The sequence below is a fragment of the Schistocerca piceifrons genome, chromosome 7, assembly GCF_021461385.2.
Source record: "Schistocerca piceifrons isolate TAMUIC-IGC-003096 chromosome 7, iqSchPice1.1, whole genome shotgun sequence".
Lineage (NCBI taxonomy): Eukaryota > Metazoa > Arthropoda > Insecta > Orthoptera > Acrididae > Schistocerca > Schistocerca piceifrons.
The window spans coordinates 285,299,442-285,316,536 of NC_060144.1; positions in this window are offsets into that span (position 1 = coordinate 285,299,442).

A 17,095-nucleotide genomic window follows, 5' to 3' on the forward strand; every position below is an offset into this window, starting at 1 on the left:
CATAATACACATCGTCGTCGTAAAAATAACATCATAATACCTCACTCAAATCTCAAAAACGTCGTAGCTTTCTGCAATAATGTCGAAACGTAAAAAAAATTCTCTGTTCATTTCAATAGTGTCATCTACCTCAAATGTACTTTAAAAATCATGATCCCATACCAAATACATCATTCAAAGCTCTCATAGTATCACAATGCTTCTGAAAAAATATGAACAGTTGACAAAGTACAGACTAAATACAGTTTCATAAGTGTGAAGTTATCCACCTGTGTAATTATGTAAACATCTGTCACTGATGTAGTAAAAAAAATGTTTGTATCTCAGTTAAATGATCAGATAGCTGTGTAATTTGTGTGTTAGAGAAATATGGTACCAATGTGTAAAGTTGTATCAGCAAATACCATATTAGCTAGGGCTCCTTGTGCTTGCCAAACACATGGTACACAAAGTAAGCGTATACCCCCCAGAGGATTAATGTAATTATACCCTCAGGTGTTACAGATTACAGTAATGGAATGATATGTATCATGGAAAACCTTTGTAACATTGTACTTCAAATATCTTTAAAAATAAATGTTTTAAGTACAAAATTAATCACTCAAATACGTGTACTGTAGCGCTAAACTGTGCATCTTGTTGTAAGATAATCCCTGTGGATGTGTCGTAGTTATCGTCCTCCGAAAGCTAAGTTCTGCAGAAGTCAATGTACTTACCTCATGATACACAAAAGTGAAATGCTTTGCGTATAGATATCTTAGTTATTACGCTTATTGCCGTGATGAAGAAAGTACTGTGCTGTAACGTATTGTTGTCCTACGGAAAAGGCTGTCTCCTTGTAGCTATACCACAAAAGTTACTACTAAAACATGTTTTACTTTACAGAAGAATACAGAAAAACTGTGCAGATATAAAACAGATACACCGCAAAAGCAACATTGTAAATTGTCACTCATTAGTAGCGTCGTGATAAAATCGTTTAGCTGTCATATAAACTAACCACTGTGTCATCTGGTATTTCACAGAAAGTACTTTAAATCCAGGATGTATTTTCAAGTAAACCAAAATGTTGCATTAAAATCTCATTAGCAGTACTGGTCAATGTTCTAAGTATGTGAGCCTTATAGTCGTTACATAATCGTGCAACTATCAAGCAAGAATGTACACACATAATAACACTGTGTCGTCTGCTCACAATAACAATGCATTCGTAATTTCTGTTTAAATAAGTTCTCTTGGCTCTTGACTGGATATTTAACTTCAAACATTGTTGCATATTAACAGATTCTCAGTCTGACAAAGCATACTAGCAATGTAAAGTGAAAAGTTATATGACAAAGACAAAATTAAAAAGCAGATTATCTTTCAATAACCGGTTTTACATGTGAAATGTGGTGTAAACATTTGCTCTTCCTAGTACGCAGAGTTTCAACTTCAATGCAATTATCATGTGGTATAGGTCGGAATTTGTAAGGTCCATTGTAAACTAGGAAGAATTTGTGACTCAAGTGTTTCTTCTTATGTGACAATGAATGAGCTTTAATGAGAACTTTCTGACCAATATATAATATATTTGCATTTGCTTTACCGTGTAGCTTTCTCCTTTTGTCTGCTGCTGATTTTATATTTATAATAGCCAAATCAATTATGTCTTTGTGTCGAAGTTTACGTGTATTCGGGAAAGGTACAACCTCTCTGATTCTGTTCAGTGGTTCTTCATTCTTCAGTACAAGAGTAGGTGGTAAAGCAGTGGAGTCATAAGACATTTCATTCAGCACGTTTTGAAATAAGTGTAAATATCTGTCCCAATGCTGATGCTTTCTGTGACAATAAAGTCTGCAAAGCTTATTGATTTCTTTCATAATCCGTTCGGAGGGGTTACAATGTGGTGAGTACAATGAAATAAAAACAGGTTTGATTTTATGATTCCGAAGCATGCGTGACCAAACAGCAGATCTGAATTGCGGTCCGTTATCTGAAATGGCTTTACTAACGTGTCCAACTTCACGTAAGAAATTTTTAACAAAGGCGTTGGATACAGACCGTCCAGTGGCTTTACGTAACGGTGTGAAAGAAACAAATTTTGAAGTAAGTTCAACAGCGACTAGAAAGTACGAAAATCCATTAGATGTTATGACAAGCGGTCCCAAGAGATCAACAGCAGCAAATTCTTTTAATTTAGGACTGATTGGAAACAGCAGAGCACGATGGGAGATAGTAGATGGTTTCGCCTTTTGACAAAGTTTACAAATAGACAAGACTCTTCGAATTCTTTTTTCCATATTGTTAAAATAACAAGTCGTTCGAAGATTATGATCACATTTTCGTGGGCCAAAATGTGCATATCTGAAATGAATGTACCAAATGAGCCTATTAACAAAATCGTCAGGAATGCAAAGTACCCATAGTTTGTCATCAACAGTGCAGCGCTTGAAGAATATGTTGTTTCTAACCAGATAATAATGCCGAATCTGTGTGTGTGTCCTTTCATGTCATTTGCTCTTGATGTCTTTCCAAATCGGGTCTTTATCTTGTTCATGAGCAATGTCCTTTAAAGATGTGGTGATGAAGTTTTCAAAGGCGACTTTCTGAATGTAAAGAATACTGAAATTTTTCTCGAGGTTGCCTTCTGTGTTGCTCTTCTCAAGCCCAGCCGGTGCGCGTGACAGTGCGTCCGCAACAATGTTCTCCTAGCCAGGAATGTAGACTATTGTGAAGTGGAATTCTTGCAGAAACAATGACCAACGTTTTAACCTGTCATGATTTAATTTTGAAGACATAAGAGATTGTAATGCACGATGATCACTGTATACTTTTACGTGCTTACCAGAAAGAAAGAAACGGAATTTGTTAAATGCCCAAACGATAGCTAAAGCTTCTAATTCAGTAACGGAAATTTTTTTTTCAGATTTTGTTAGCACTCGGCTAGCAAAAGCAATGGTTTTCGGAATGGTATAGTGTCATTTTCTATGGCTTCTTGAAATAAATGGGCACCAAGACCGACTTTAGAAGAATCCGTGCTAAGGCAGAAATCTTGTGACAGATGTGGATGAGCTAGTATTGGCGCGTTAAGTAGCGATTCTTTCACAGAATTGAATTCCAACTGTGCTTGTTCGTCCCAGTTCCAAATAGTATTTTTTCCAGTGAGAGAACAAAGTTTTGGTGTTACAAGAATTTGCATATTAAGAAAACGACGGTAAAAATTTACGAGACCTAGAAAACTGCGGACTTGTTTTTTTGTGGATGGAACTGGAATGACTCTGATTGCTTCTAACTTTTCAGGATCTGGCTGAATGCCTTCGGAAGAAATAATATGTCCCAAAAACGTCACCCTTGACCTACCGAATTCAGACTTTTCCAAGTGAACTGTAATTCCAGATTCTGCAAAAATACGTAACAAACTGTTGAGGATGCGATTATGTTGTTCCCATGAAGCTTCTGCTATTAGAATATTGTCCACATATAAGGTGATGTGACGTTTTAAGAACTCAGGTAATATGGAATTTTGCCCGTGAATGCATGCTGCCGAAGAAATGTTCAAACCAAAAGGAAGTTTCCGAAGCTGATAACAAATGCCGAAACAAAGGAAAGCTGTGTATTTTCTACATTCTGGATGAAGTTCGATCTGATAAAAGCTGGATCTGAGATCAATGGAAGACAACACTTTTACACCATTAAAATTTTGAAGAAGTTCTTCCAACGTTTGCGGCCTGTCTGTTTCAGGAATAATGATAGTATTGATTTGTCTCGAAACTAAGACAAGCCTGATCGATCCATTTTTCTTCTCAACCACATGTAATTGATTGTTGTATGAGCTTATTGCAGGCTCAATAATGCCCTCGTCAAGCATAGATTGTATATCTGTTCGAACACGGTCCCTATAATGTGCTGGAATTACGTATGGTCTAACACAAAATTTAGTATGCTTACGAACACGAAATTGGTATTGAAATCCCTTGATTGTTCCTGTTTTGTGAGTAAAAACTGTGGAATGTGCTTGTAAAATCTCAAAAAGGTCCTGCCTATCACTGTCATTACAATTGTCAATTGTTTGAATTTTATTCTGAATTAACTCATTAGTTTCATCCCTGTCAGTACTTGCAGAGTGACTGTTAGTGTCAAATTCCGTCGAAAATTCCGAACTGTTATCTAACAGAAGGTAAAGCCGATTAATTTCCTCGTCATAGTTTGAGAGCCAATCTTCAAATTTCAAAGCTATTGACTTACCTTCTCTCTCTAAACTTATTTCAGCACCGTGAAAGTTTAAGATTGCTTTGCATTCATTCAAAAAGTCTACTCCCAGTATAATATTTGTCGACAATAGTGGAACAATAAGAAAGTTCATAGAGAAGCTGTGCTTTGGCCAAAGAATTCTAAATTGGTTTGTTGGCGTACATCTACACTTTTTCCAAAGATTGCACTTTGTAATTTAATCTTACGTAACGGAAGCGTGGGGCCATCGTTCGATTTGTTGCATTTGCTAAAAGCTGTTTCACTAATAACTGAAATGGGACTTCCAGAGTCAACTACTGCCGTAAATTTTACGTCATTTACAGTAATGTGAATCACAGGATATGCAATGTTGTTATGTTTTACGTCGTGTTCCAGGAGTAAGATGTCCCTAATGTCTTCCATTTTTACGTAATTACTAGCTACGGCAGCTGCATCGTCAGTTTCATACGTACGTTTCGTGGCTGCCAGCGGTATGAGTCATTGCCTATTGTCTCTTTTTTGGCGTGCGTCGTTATTGGGATTTGGAGACCTAACTTCTACAAATTCACCTTGTTGAGAGAGCCCTGCCCTGTTTGAATCCCGCCAGTTCTGATGCAATTCAGGTCTGTCGTTACAATCTTATCGTCTGTCATCATGTCGGTAGATTCCATAGTTTCTTTCTTGTCGGTCACGTGGTGGAGAACTTCTCCCTGAATCGTAACTGCGCGCTGGTCCGTTGCGTCTAAAGTTGTTCTGTCTCCCTTCATAATATTTATTTTGGTTCCCATATTGTCTGTTTCTCTGATTGTCTCTGTGATAGTCAAACCGCAGAGAGGTGATCTTTCCCTGTAGTTATTACTACTCTGCCAACGGTTGTCATACGGGTGGTGTCTGCTTTGGTCACGATTTGTGTTGTGAGAATAGCCTTTTCGTGTCCAGTTATTATTTCTTTCATCGCGGAATTGCGATGGATGTGACCTGTAATCGTTGTGTTCCTGTTTTCGCGTTGCGCGATTATCAGTGTCAATTTCTAATTCTTGTAAGAGTCCCTGAAAAGCTTCAATGTCGTCTTTGCAACGTCCTGCCAAAATAATATGTCGTAAATGTTCAGGTAATTTGATTAAGCAAATGCGGATGAGTTCTGAGGGGCTGTATGGGTTTGACAGGTACTGATTCTTGTGCAACATGTCTTCAAAATATTTCACAAGACTGGAGAATTCAGATTGTTCGAAATGTTTCAAAATTATGATGCTATGTTTTACTCGGTCTTGTGTAGCTTGAGACCAAATGCTGAGAAGAAGGCATGATAATAATCTCCTTCACTGTGACAATCGTGAAGACCGATTGCATTCTTACAGCTTGTTCATTCTCCAAGTAGCCACACATAAATTCTAACCTGTGCTCCAATGACCAGTTGGGAGGAAAACAATGAGAGAATTGATGGAGCCACGCTTGTGGATGAATGTCGTTGGCAGAATTCTTAAATGTTTTGAATTTACGTGTAGTAATGAACAGCTTATATTCAAAATCATCGTGTCGGTGAGTAGTATATCGGTCATTGTTACGTCGTGTCGGTGATTCCATCTCAAAATTCAGTGCAACTTGCCAATTTCTTTCATAATTTCCGAAGTTTCCTGTGTTATTGTTTTGTGGTTGCTCCGTATTTCTATGTCCCTCTTCCCGTACTGGAGTGCGAGTGTCCTCTGAGACATGTATTTCTTGTATTACTTGTGCCAACTGATCTTGTACTTCCTGGATTTCTCTTTTGTACTGTGTATTGATTTGATTTTGATTTTGTTTGAATTTTCTAATTTGTTCATACTCTTCAGTGTCCGTGAAGGCTACAGGTCTTGTGTCATTCAGATCATCATCTACCTTTGTAGATAAGTTAGTGAACTGATCTGAAAGTTCGGCTACTTTATCTGATAGTGAAATTATTTCCTCTGTGTGTTTTTCTGAACCAAGTTCCAGAGTGTCCATTTGTGTTGAAATCGTATCTACTGTGTCCTTTAAGTTTTCCTGAGTTTTTGCGAGTTGCGTAAACGAATCGGTAGATGCAACTGAGTCAATTTTAGCAGCAAGGTCTCATGATTTTCATGAACAATAGTTTGCAGTTCTTTTATGGCTGCTTCGTGATTCTGTAATGCATTTTCATGACGCGAAAAAATAGGTTGGAAATGCTCAAAAATTTGTGTTTTTACGTCATTACAGACTTTTTGGCATTTCGATTCGATGTTATGTAACTCTGTAGTTAAATCTTCACGTGTTTGTTCAGGCGTGGTGTCTAACTTTTGAAGATTTTGTTCCATTGTGTCTAACATTTTAAGATTTTGTTCCACTGTGTCTAACTTTTGAAGATTTTGTTCCATTGTGTCTAACCGTTGCTGTGTTTGTCTCTGGTGTTGTTCCATTGTTTCTAACTTTTGAAGATTTTGTTCCATTGCGTCTAACTTATGAAGCCTTTGTCCCATTTGTTGCATTAACTGTAAGAACAGTGCACTGGTGTCTGAAACATGTTCCTCAGTGCTTTTCGGCAGTGAATTTGCATCGGCAACATTCACATTTTGACAAGCAGAAAATGTGTCATGACTTATTAGAAAAAACGGTGAGGACCCAAAACCTGAATTTACAGTTTACTTTGGAGCCTAGTATTACGTTTTTCACACGCCATTATTGTCACAATATTTCACACAAAACAGAAAAACACAATTTGAAGAGCAAAAATAAGAGAACACATTAACATAGCACTGAAAATAATATCTAGCTAATTGCAAGCGCAGCTGCGAAATACTTTGTGCAAATCTACATGCATGCCACAACTGTTTTACTGTACAACAGTGAAATACTGCAACTACAAAGGAGATTCTCTCTACAATTACGCGCTAGCAATAAACTAAAGCTACACTAATTACACAAACTACAAGAAACAATCAGAAGATTCCAGTGAGGTATCCTCGGCTAAGGGTCGACATATGAAACGTCCCCTTAGAACAATTATACATGACTGTGTTTAAACTGACACACAATATTTTTAGCGCAACGCAATCTGACTTTCAAAAATCCCTACAAAAGAATGGCCCTGACTAACATTAACCTATACCTTTCACAAATCACTTACCTCACCAAAAATCTTCGTTCCTCGAACTACTGCAATACAGCGAGCGCCACTACTGCCAGCTAAATAAAAGATTCAAACTACTGAAGGCACTAACTACTCATAGGAATAGTTAGCAAATGAAAGATTTTGATAGAGAACAAACAACGTATTTACCTCAATAGTGTTCAAAAGTCATAATGTATATAGCAGTTCATGACATCCGGTCTTACAAATTTCAAAACTGCGCCATCTCTCTCCCCACATCCACCACTGCTGGCGGCTCACCTCCAACTGCGCAACGCTACGCGCTGTTCACATCCAGCTGCCCAACACTACAATGGCAGACAACAATGCAAACTAGCCACAGACTGCACACAGCACAGCCAGTGATTTTCATACAGAGCACTACGTGGCGTTACCAATGAGAAAACTTCAACAGCCTACTTACAACGTGTATATTTCTATTGTCTGTTGTCAACTCACAATTTATGAAAGATGTTTATATTTTATTAATAGGATTAAGTAGGAATAGTTAATATTTGTCATGTGGTAGCAGGGAATGTCAGCACCAAAGTGTTGTTGGCAAGAGAGACCGCACATTTATATAATTTTATAAAGGGCGGGAGAGACCGCGTATGGATACATTTTAAGGAAAAAGCGGGAAAGATCGCTCATTGATACATTTTGTAGCAGGGATTGCCTGCACCAGAAAGCACTTTTGGCAGGAGAGACCGCACTTTAGCGTTCGTAGGAAGTCAGTAGTAAGCGAGATGTGAAGCGAGTCGGTAGCAGGACTGAAGCGAGAGGTTGAGAGTAGCGGTGTGCCTGCCAGCCACTAGCTATGATTTACAAGAGATTATAAACGGATGTACAGAGACGTCAGCTAACTATTGTCATAAGAGGAACTAATATTATTGAATTATTTTTTTCAGAAACTCAAGACTACTGAAGGTATGTTTGCGCAATGCTAGTTGTTAGATTATTGTAAAAAGTAAGTCCCATTTGAACGTTTGTAAAATCATTTCATTCAGAATATAATTAATTTTGGCCAGCAATATTGAATTTCTGATTATAATCCATCCCAAAAACCATCAACGTAAAACTTTGCAAAATTTTATTGTTGTCAAGAAAAAGTTTAATTATGAATTACGTAACTTCAGTCAAATTAATTAAAGAATAACGTCAACTTGGCTATTAAAGAATGACGTCAGCTTTGGTAATAAATACAGTCACTTATTATGAAAGCCCACCAGCAGTTAATAGAGTATAGTAAAACAGAGTAAGTATATTCATGTCGCAGTTCGATGTAGCAGTCAGATGGCGATCCTGTAACAGTAAAAAAAGGTAAGGAACAGTTTTGGGTTATTGCACGTAACGACTGAGGGCCACGACGACGACACATTCTATGTTTCGTCGAAGTAATCAGCAAATCACTTTTAATAAGCAGCATTTAAATATGTATCCGAAGTTAGAGAAAGAGAATTAATTTCAAAAAGAAGATTTCGTTTGTTATTATTAAGGAAGAGGTAGAAATCCAAAGGGAAGGTTTCATTGGTTATTGTAAAAGGAAAGGCTGCGTAACAAAAGAGATATAGAGGAGACGGGAAGGTTTCAATGTTCGAAAACAGTAAATGTTCCAAGATCCTAGTGTAAGTCGACGTTAGTGATATGTCTGTAATTCAGTGGATTTCGTTTCTTGAGTATTAATGTGACCTGTGAAACTTCTCAATCTTCACGTGCGGATATTAAGACAAGCGATTAGCTGTACGTGACTGCTAAGTATGAAGCTATTGTTATCAGCATACTCTAAAAGGAACCTAACTGGTATACAATCTGGACCGTAGCCTTGCCTATCTACGTCCAAGTTACTCATACTGGGTGTTATTCTCGAATCGAATTTTTTAATATTTACTTCATCTTTGTTAAAGGGATATCGGCGAAGCGCCTTTACTAACTCTGGTTTAGTGGCAGTGTCATCAGTAGCATTTCCATTGCCAAAGTGCTGTGGAGGTATCACGTGTGTTCTTTTTGCCGGTTTTCGAGACCGAGTTTCGTTGCGGCAACTACTATAAGCATCTGGCTCTGAAGATCGCGCCAAATTTCGAGGTTCTGTATAGCTTCCACTGCACAGTACTATATCCAACAGGTACATATGAAGATTTAGCATGGAAACTGCGGCTGTTTACGGATGAATCTGTAGTGCGCGGCATCGTGTCGTCTTTGACTGACTTTAGGAGGATACACAATTACTTACACAGAATTGCTATTTTATGTGATGAATGCCAGCTTGCTCTAAATTTGGGAAAAAGTGAGCTAATGCAGTTGAGTATGAAAAGCCATCCCGTAGTACTATAATACGCTGTTAGTGCTGTGCAGTTTAGTACGGGCACATCAGTTAAAAATACAGCAGTAGTAATGTGCTTCTTGACAGAGTGACGTCTATTTAATATCTAGGCGTAACATTGCAAAGAGACATGAACCAACATGTAAGGTCGATTGCAGGGAAGGCGAATGTTCGACTTCGGTTTATCAGGAGAGTTGTGGGAAAGTGTAGCCCATCTATAAAGTAGACCAAGTGTAGTACACCAGAACACTTGTGCGGCCATTTCCTGGGTTCTGATCGAGTGATCGGGATCCCCACCAAGTATGATTAAAGAAAGACGTGAAGCAATTCAACGGCGCGCTGCTAGGTTTGCAACTTGTAGGTTAGATCAAAGCGAGTGCTACGAAGGTGCTCTGTGAATTTAAACATTTTTTTCGTAAAACAGTACAGAGAAAGTGTAGAGAATCGACCTTCGCTAAAGATTGTTGAACGAGCCCCACTGCAACAAACATACAATGCGCGTAAGGACAACCAAGGCAAAGTAGGGGATACCAGGACTCGTATGGAAGCGTATGGACAGTTGTTATTCACCTGTTCCATTTGCAAGTGGGACAAGAAAGAAATTATTAGCAGCGATGGAAAGTGTCCACCGCCTTGTACTGTACGGCGACTTGGGAAGTGCCTACCTAGTTGCAGAGATTGCTAAATCGCGTTATTTGACTGGGTATGGCACACACACGAAGCATTTGCGCCATGCCCCTATCACTTGTCTCTGGCCACACTGCTACTCAATTACTCACCCTGCATGCAGATCTGTAATGAAGGCTGCCCATCTGCCGGGTAACGATCTTTTCATTTTGCGCTGAAGCCGTTTTTATGAGCCTTCTGTTTATTGCCTCTGCACACTGTTACCTAATATTTTGTTTTAAGCTTGATTAAAGTACCGAGATAAAAAGTTCTGAGAAATTTCAAGGAGTTAATCGCTGTGTAATGTCGGAATATAGCATCCGTAATATGTAGTAACTTGTCTGGCAGATGTTTACCTAAAGTGCATTTTCGTTCTCTTTATCGATTTCGAATTTATCGTTGAATGACACATCTAACGTCAACAACTCTCGGGGATCTTAGATTGCTCAACAACCTTCGTAGATCTTAGATCGTGTAAATGGTTCGCTAATTATTTATGCCAAAAAATCATCTTAAGGTGAATGAACACATAAATACACAACAAGAAGAACCCGGTATCTTAAATTTACACACTTGTTCATTGTTTTCCGGGTTTTCTCGTCGAATACACTGTTCAGTTTCAGTCAATATCAGGTTCTGTTTTGTTATTCTACCCGTATGTTATTTTTATATGATGGAGACCGATTGCGTGCTGTTGTTTGATGCTGGTCTTAGAGAAGGAAGGTGTCTAGAATAATTTTAAATTAGAAAAATTCTAAGAAGCAGTGCTCTCCAAATTTAACATTTAAAGTATTTCATAACACTTTAAATAGCTATGCGTTCTAATCTACTATACATTGCCTGTTTGGAGCATGAGGAGGGGGATTACGTTTCTTGTTGTCACTGAATGTGTGTTTGCGGTCCGCTTTCCAATAAACATTTTTTGTTAAGTGCAAAACTACATGTAATCCTCAAGACACTGGAACGAAAGTGACGTCATCAAACCCAGTCGTTCATTACTGGTCTGATTTCCTTAATGGCCTACAGGATATATGACACATTTAATCTTCGTCAACAACTTATAAAGCTTGTGTCAGTCTGCTTGTCCCAGGCACACGGGAACCGGGCAAAAGGAGCAAACGGACTAAGCAACCATGGGTGCCAGCAGTCAACATAACGTGACACCTAAGTCTCCTCCACAGGAGCCGTAATAGGAAATAACATTTTCCGATTCCATTTTGAAATTCTACTGTTCGATTTTTGTGTGCTGGAGACTTCTGAAATTATAAAAATTACTCCAAAAAAGTAAGGATTTTTCAAAAGTAGGATTGTCCAAGGGCGAAAAACTGGTCCATGTACAACAACTATTCTAATTTGAAAGTAATGCATTCGAGAAAATCTAGTCAATGCTGTTTTTAATAGTATATGCGTCACATTGTTAATCTATTACACACAATAATCAGTGAGTGAATTCAAATTAAGAAGTAGTGTTACCAACAACTAATTTTAAATTACATACTTTATGAAATAGGAGCTGTTGGAAACCAACCAAATATCCATTTTCAAGGAGGGTACAATTCATAAGCAAATATACGTATTCCATGACAAAAGACCTACGTCCGTTTCAAAGTACGTAGTGCACAACTGACGAAGTCTGACTACACCATCCACACACATTATGTAACGAGTTTCAGAAATATACTGAATTTTACTCACCACAAAATCCGTAAAAAGAACCACAATACCCTTCAAACAGCTTTAATATAATTCATAGCTTTTAAATAAGAAGAATTTGTAATAATCGCAAACGCTGCACAAAACAACCTCACGTCTCACAACAATAACAACAGAATAAAATGCGGAAAACTACGTATGCCGGATGCTGGAGCACGTTTCTTTATCTGGTTCTAAAATCAATCCCTAGAGAGAAAAGGCAATCACAAAACGGTACGTGTTCCAATGTAAACTATCCTCCAGGTATAGCGCTCTCTCGCAGTATTATAAAACCTTTTAACGCATTTTTCGTTAGATTAAGCTTTGGAACAGAGGATAAACATAATTTTAGTGTTTGGATAAATATATATTAGTATGGCCATTACTTTTCATGTCTGACACGTCTGGTAACGTGACTGAAGAAGAAACTGCTGTCCATGTGGAAGACATATACGAGCCAATGTTAAAGTCAAATTTTAATAGATCTTTGGAAGACTTGCAGTCTGACATTTACTGCAATACGAAAAGTCAGAAATTATGCGGAAGTGACAACCAAACCACTATTCAAGTTGGTGTGTAGAATGTATAAGCCTGGAGAAGGATGATCAGAGATTCGTAAATATATCACAAACACAATCCCGAAGATAGGAAGAGCAGAGAAGCACGAGAACTATAGTACAGTCAACTTAACGGACAATGCATCCCAGTTACTGACATGCATAATGTACAGAAGAATTGCTAAGTAAATTGAGGATCTGTTACACGACGAAGAGCTTTGCTTTAGGAAAGGTAAGGACACTACACTGGCAGTTGTGACGTTGCGGTGAAAGAAAGCACGAAGAATGATTAAGCGTTCGACAACGTAAAATTTCGCTAGATATTCGCAGTTCCGAAAAAAATAAGAGTAAGCTATAGGGATATACGAATTAGATGCACTAAGAGCAAGAACCAAGCGTAAATATAAGGAACAGTCAAATGAAAAATGGAAAAGTAAGTAAAATGTGTATTATTTCAAAAGTAATCGCCATAACTGTAAACACATCTATACCGCTCTGACACAACACGGTCTGTAACTCTCTGTAAAAATGTTTGTTGCTGCCTACGGAACCATGCCCACCAAAATAATTCTAATACGCTTCAAAAGCTTCGCTGCGAAGCCCTTACATATCTTCTCCCTGTACGATTTCCATATTGCTGGAGATTTGAGGAAAGACATTCCGGGACGTCGATTTGCTTCGAAGAGATATACGTCTGGGTACAATCATGTTTTCATAGGCAGTCACGAAGATGTTCCCATGAAGGCGATGACCGCCTTCATTTGACTGCTCCTTCTAATAAGAATGAATGACTGACCAGAAGTGCTCGGATTAAACCAGGTGTAGAAGACAGATACAGTCTTTCGCACGTATTGTTCAACTTGCGCAGTACGTCGAAAAAGGCAGCGATGGAAGTAAAAGAAGGTATCTAGAGTGGGATTAAAGTTCAGAGTGGAAGGATCTCAATGATAAGATCTGCTGATGTCATGAAAAATTAAGAAATATTGTAGGAAATGTTAGACCGAATGAATAGTGTAATGAGTACATAAAATTGATAGAGTAACCCGAAGAAATATGAAAGTAATGAGATTACTGATAAATTTAAAATCAAAATTGGGGGACCATGAAATAGATGAAGTTGAGGAACTCTGATATACTAGAATCAGAATAGCACATTACTGAGGAAGCAGTGAGGTCACAAACAATAGAATAGGATGGGAAAAGATGGCGTTCCTGTCCAAGATAACTCTGCTAGTATGAAACATCGCTCATAATCTGAGGAATTTCTTAAAATGTATGACTGGAGCAAAGAATTGTGTGGCAGTAAATCATTCCCTTATCGAAAACCGGAAAACAACACAATCTATGTGTAGCTTTCTAGAGGGATATTGAAAATTAGGTAGAATGCTGACACAAGGAATGAGGAAGTTATCCACAGAATCGACGAGGCAAGGAATATATGAAAAACTATGACAAGAAAATGGGCAAGGATGATGGGACAACTTAAGACATCAGGAAATATCTTCCATAGCAGCAGAGGAAGCTGCAGAGGGAGAAGACTGCAGGGGAAGACAGATCGGAATACGTGCTGCAGATACTGGAGGAGACTGCGTGCAAGTGCTGCCCTCCGATGAAGAGACTGGCACAAGAGATGAGTTTATGGCGGACTACATCGTACCATTCACAAGTTTGATGACTCCAAAAACAAAATGTAATGTGTCTCTAGGTACCTACATTTGGAAAACAACAAAAAATAACGTTAAAATATATTTATTTTTTATCTAAAGAACTGTTGTTAAAACCTGTTTTCTAATAAAATTTCGTTTTATACACTGTCAACTTATTACTCTGACAGACAGTCAAGCACATAACGGTTCTGTTTGTCGTTTTTTGGAAAACTTGTTATTGTAGTTCTCCACGAGCTTGAGGCCTGTCACAGTCAAATCATTTACACTATTCACTTTAACAAGTAATTTTAAGAAATATTCGGTTTGTGCAACTAAGAAGAATATCAAAGGAATTGTCGTTCAAATCGAATCTAGTAAAAACTTGTTTTTATCGGAAACAAAGTATTCAGTCACATTTTTGACAGTTCATGGATTTTAATCAAGTCTCACTTGAATCTATTGAATTAATTGATCATTTTCATTTTCCATTCAGAAATCTAATTAGATTCAGAGGTAGCCAAGATGACAGAACAGGTGACAGGCAACATTCACGTAAGATGTTTGTTTGGATCTAACGCACAGGGGATTACGTTGTTTTAAACAGAAGCATTGGTGGCAACAAGTAGATAGAATGCGTAAAATCATACTTCCAAGATAAATTCTTGAGTAAGTGAAAGCACGTAATCCATGAAGCGAGAAAAAGGAGAATAGATGTCAGGTTCAACTTGTTCATCTTCGATACTATAAAATGCATCTCTTCTACTAGGAATGATCGTTTCTCCAATATACCTGAATACTGACCATTTCTCCTGAGATACATGGTACGAAAAGAATCCTAACCGTTTGTAAACTTATATATAGATATATATTTTATTTTAGTGTTGAACTTCTTCTTGGGTTACCTCTTATAAGCATATAACTGTAATACAAGATTTTAGTGCCAAGCCACAGACCTTATGTGTTGGGGATAAATCAACATCTTCTCATGCATATGATTAAGATGATGATAAGGATCATCATCAGTTGTCTTCAAGAACTTTCAATCTACGTTAGGATGCGGATGGAAGCAGGAGGAAACATAACATGGCTCAGGCACGATGTTGTCTCAAAGTATCTAGGATGTGGGAGTAGTAAGATGCTAAGCAAGAATAAAATAATGTATGGAAGAGCAGTATTTATTTTTTGTTACCACGGGGGCAGACTTTTAATTTACGAATGCATGAAATGCTTATTCTTATCCAAAATTTACCAAAGTTACTCCAAAACCAGTTTCTGAACTACCCACCCGCAGATAGCTGACAATGGAAATAATTGTAATAATATTATAGACTGTAGCACCAATAAGTACCAAATCACATAGGTGAGGGAACTTACAGTAGTAAATTTACTTATAAGGCCCGTGAAACAGGCAGCTGGAATGTAATCCGTCTAGTGTGTACAGTACTAAATTTAAAGAAATTATTTATTCTGTTTTCCAACGATTTCTGTAATATGCGTTAGAAGGTGCCTGAAACTTGAAATAGTACACACGTCTGTGGACAGGACAACCTGTGAAAGGACCTGGGCAGACTGTACCATCAGTTATTATCCAGAGGTGTTGTTAGAATTACTGGTAAAATTTTAAAAAGTTAAGTGCATGCAGAGCTGTAAAGCAACTAGAGAGGATTGTTCACCCATTAGTATTTACATTTGTATAAAGGAGAAAGTTTGAAACAAATTCCCCTTCCCCCCAACCCTCCCATCTGTGAAGCATAGTTTTGCATCAAAAAATATCAATCACATAGTTGAGACAGTTAGTCAAAAAAGATATTTTAAAATTTTTCATACACGTCTATGACGAATCCCGGGGGAATTACTATTTCACTGATATGCTTAATTATAGAAAACAGAAAATGTAATGTAAATTACACATCTGTCAAGCAGTCTGAGGGCGTTAGCAACCTCTCTTATGAGCGACAAAATCCCAAGCAACGAGGGGATAGGACTGATAACCTTGAAGTTTAGACCCTTTTATCTACAAACCAACCAAGCTGTATCGAAGAAACCCAGACACTTGTAGCAGGCAATTTCAATAACAACTCAATTTCGACAGAACTTCTAGGCAGCTGCTAGAAAAATATAAAACATACAGAGTGCAAATTAAATTTACGCAGCAAGTGAATTGCAAGCAGTACGTGGACCCCAACAAGAACAGAAATATGAGGGGATACAACTGAGTCCATTTGACCTCACAGTACTAAAAGTAAGAAAATATGTACAAAAGACATTTAAGGAAAGGAAATGGCAGATACTGACACTTTAATATAGAAAACACATACTCCTGCTGGCACAATCTTACAGTTTGATTTAGACGGGCTGTTATTGTCAGAATGTTCATCCACATAAAGGCATCAGTGAAACACATCAGTAGAACGGTACGAGTCAGTGAGAACCATGAACGGTACTTAAAGTCTATTCCAGCAGCCATGGTAGTGGGAACATGCCCGAAGTCCGCATCCAGAATGTCCCATCCCTGCACAAGCAGCACAAAGTTAGAGCTCCCCGATAGCAAAGGCTTTGACCGCAATTTAAACATCAACCTGACAGACATGATGATCGACCATCGTGGTACCTCTCAGGTACAAGCTGCAGCACCATGCAAGGTTAGACGATAACTTCCAAATCCCAGCAGCTAACGTGTCAGCTGCGTGGGCTTTTAAATCCCATGCCGAACTGCCAAGGTGCCACCTCTACAGACGGCAAGGAAACGACAGCTAAACCATGCTAGGCAAGCTAGGCAGAAAGTTTCTGCGAGCACAGGAATCGATACAGCCCCGTGCATGGTTCATAAGTTTCAGCTATAAGGAGTTTAGATCTCTTGTAAGAAGAACGTTACTTCTTC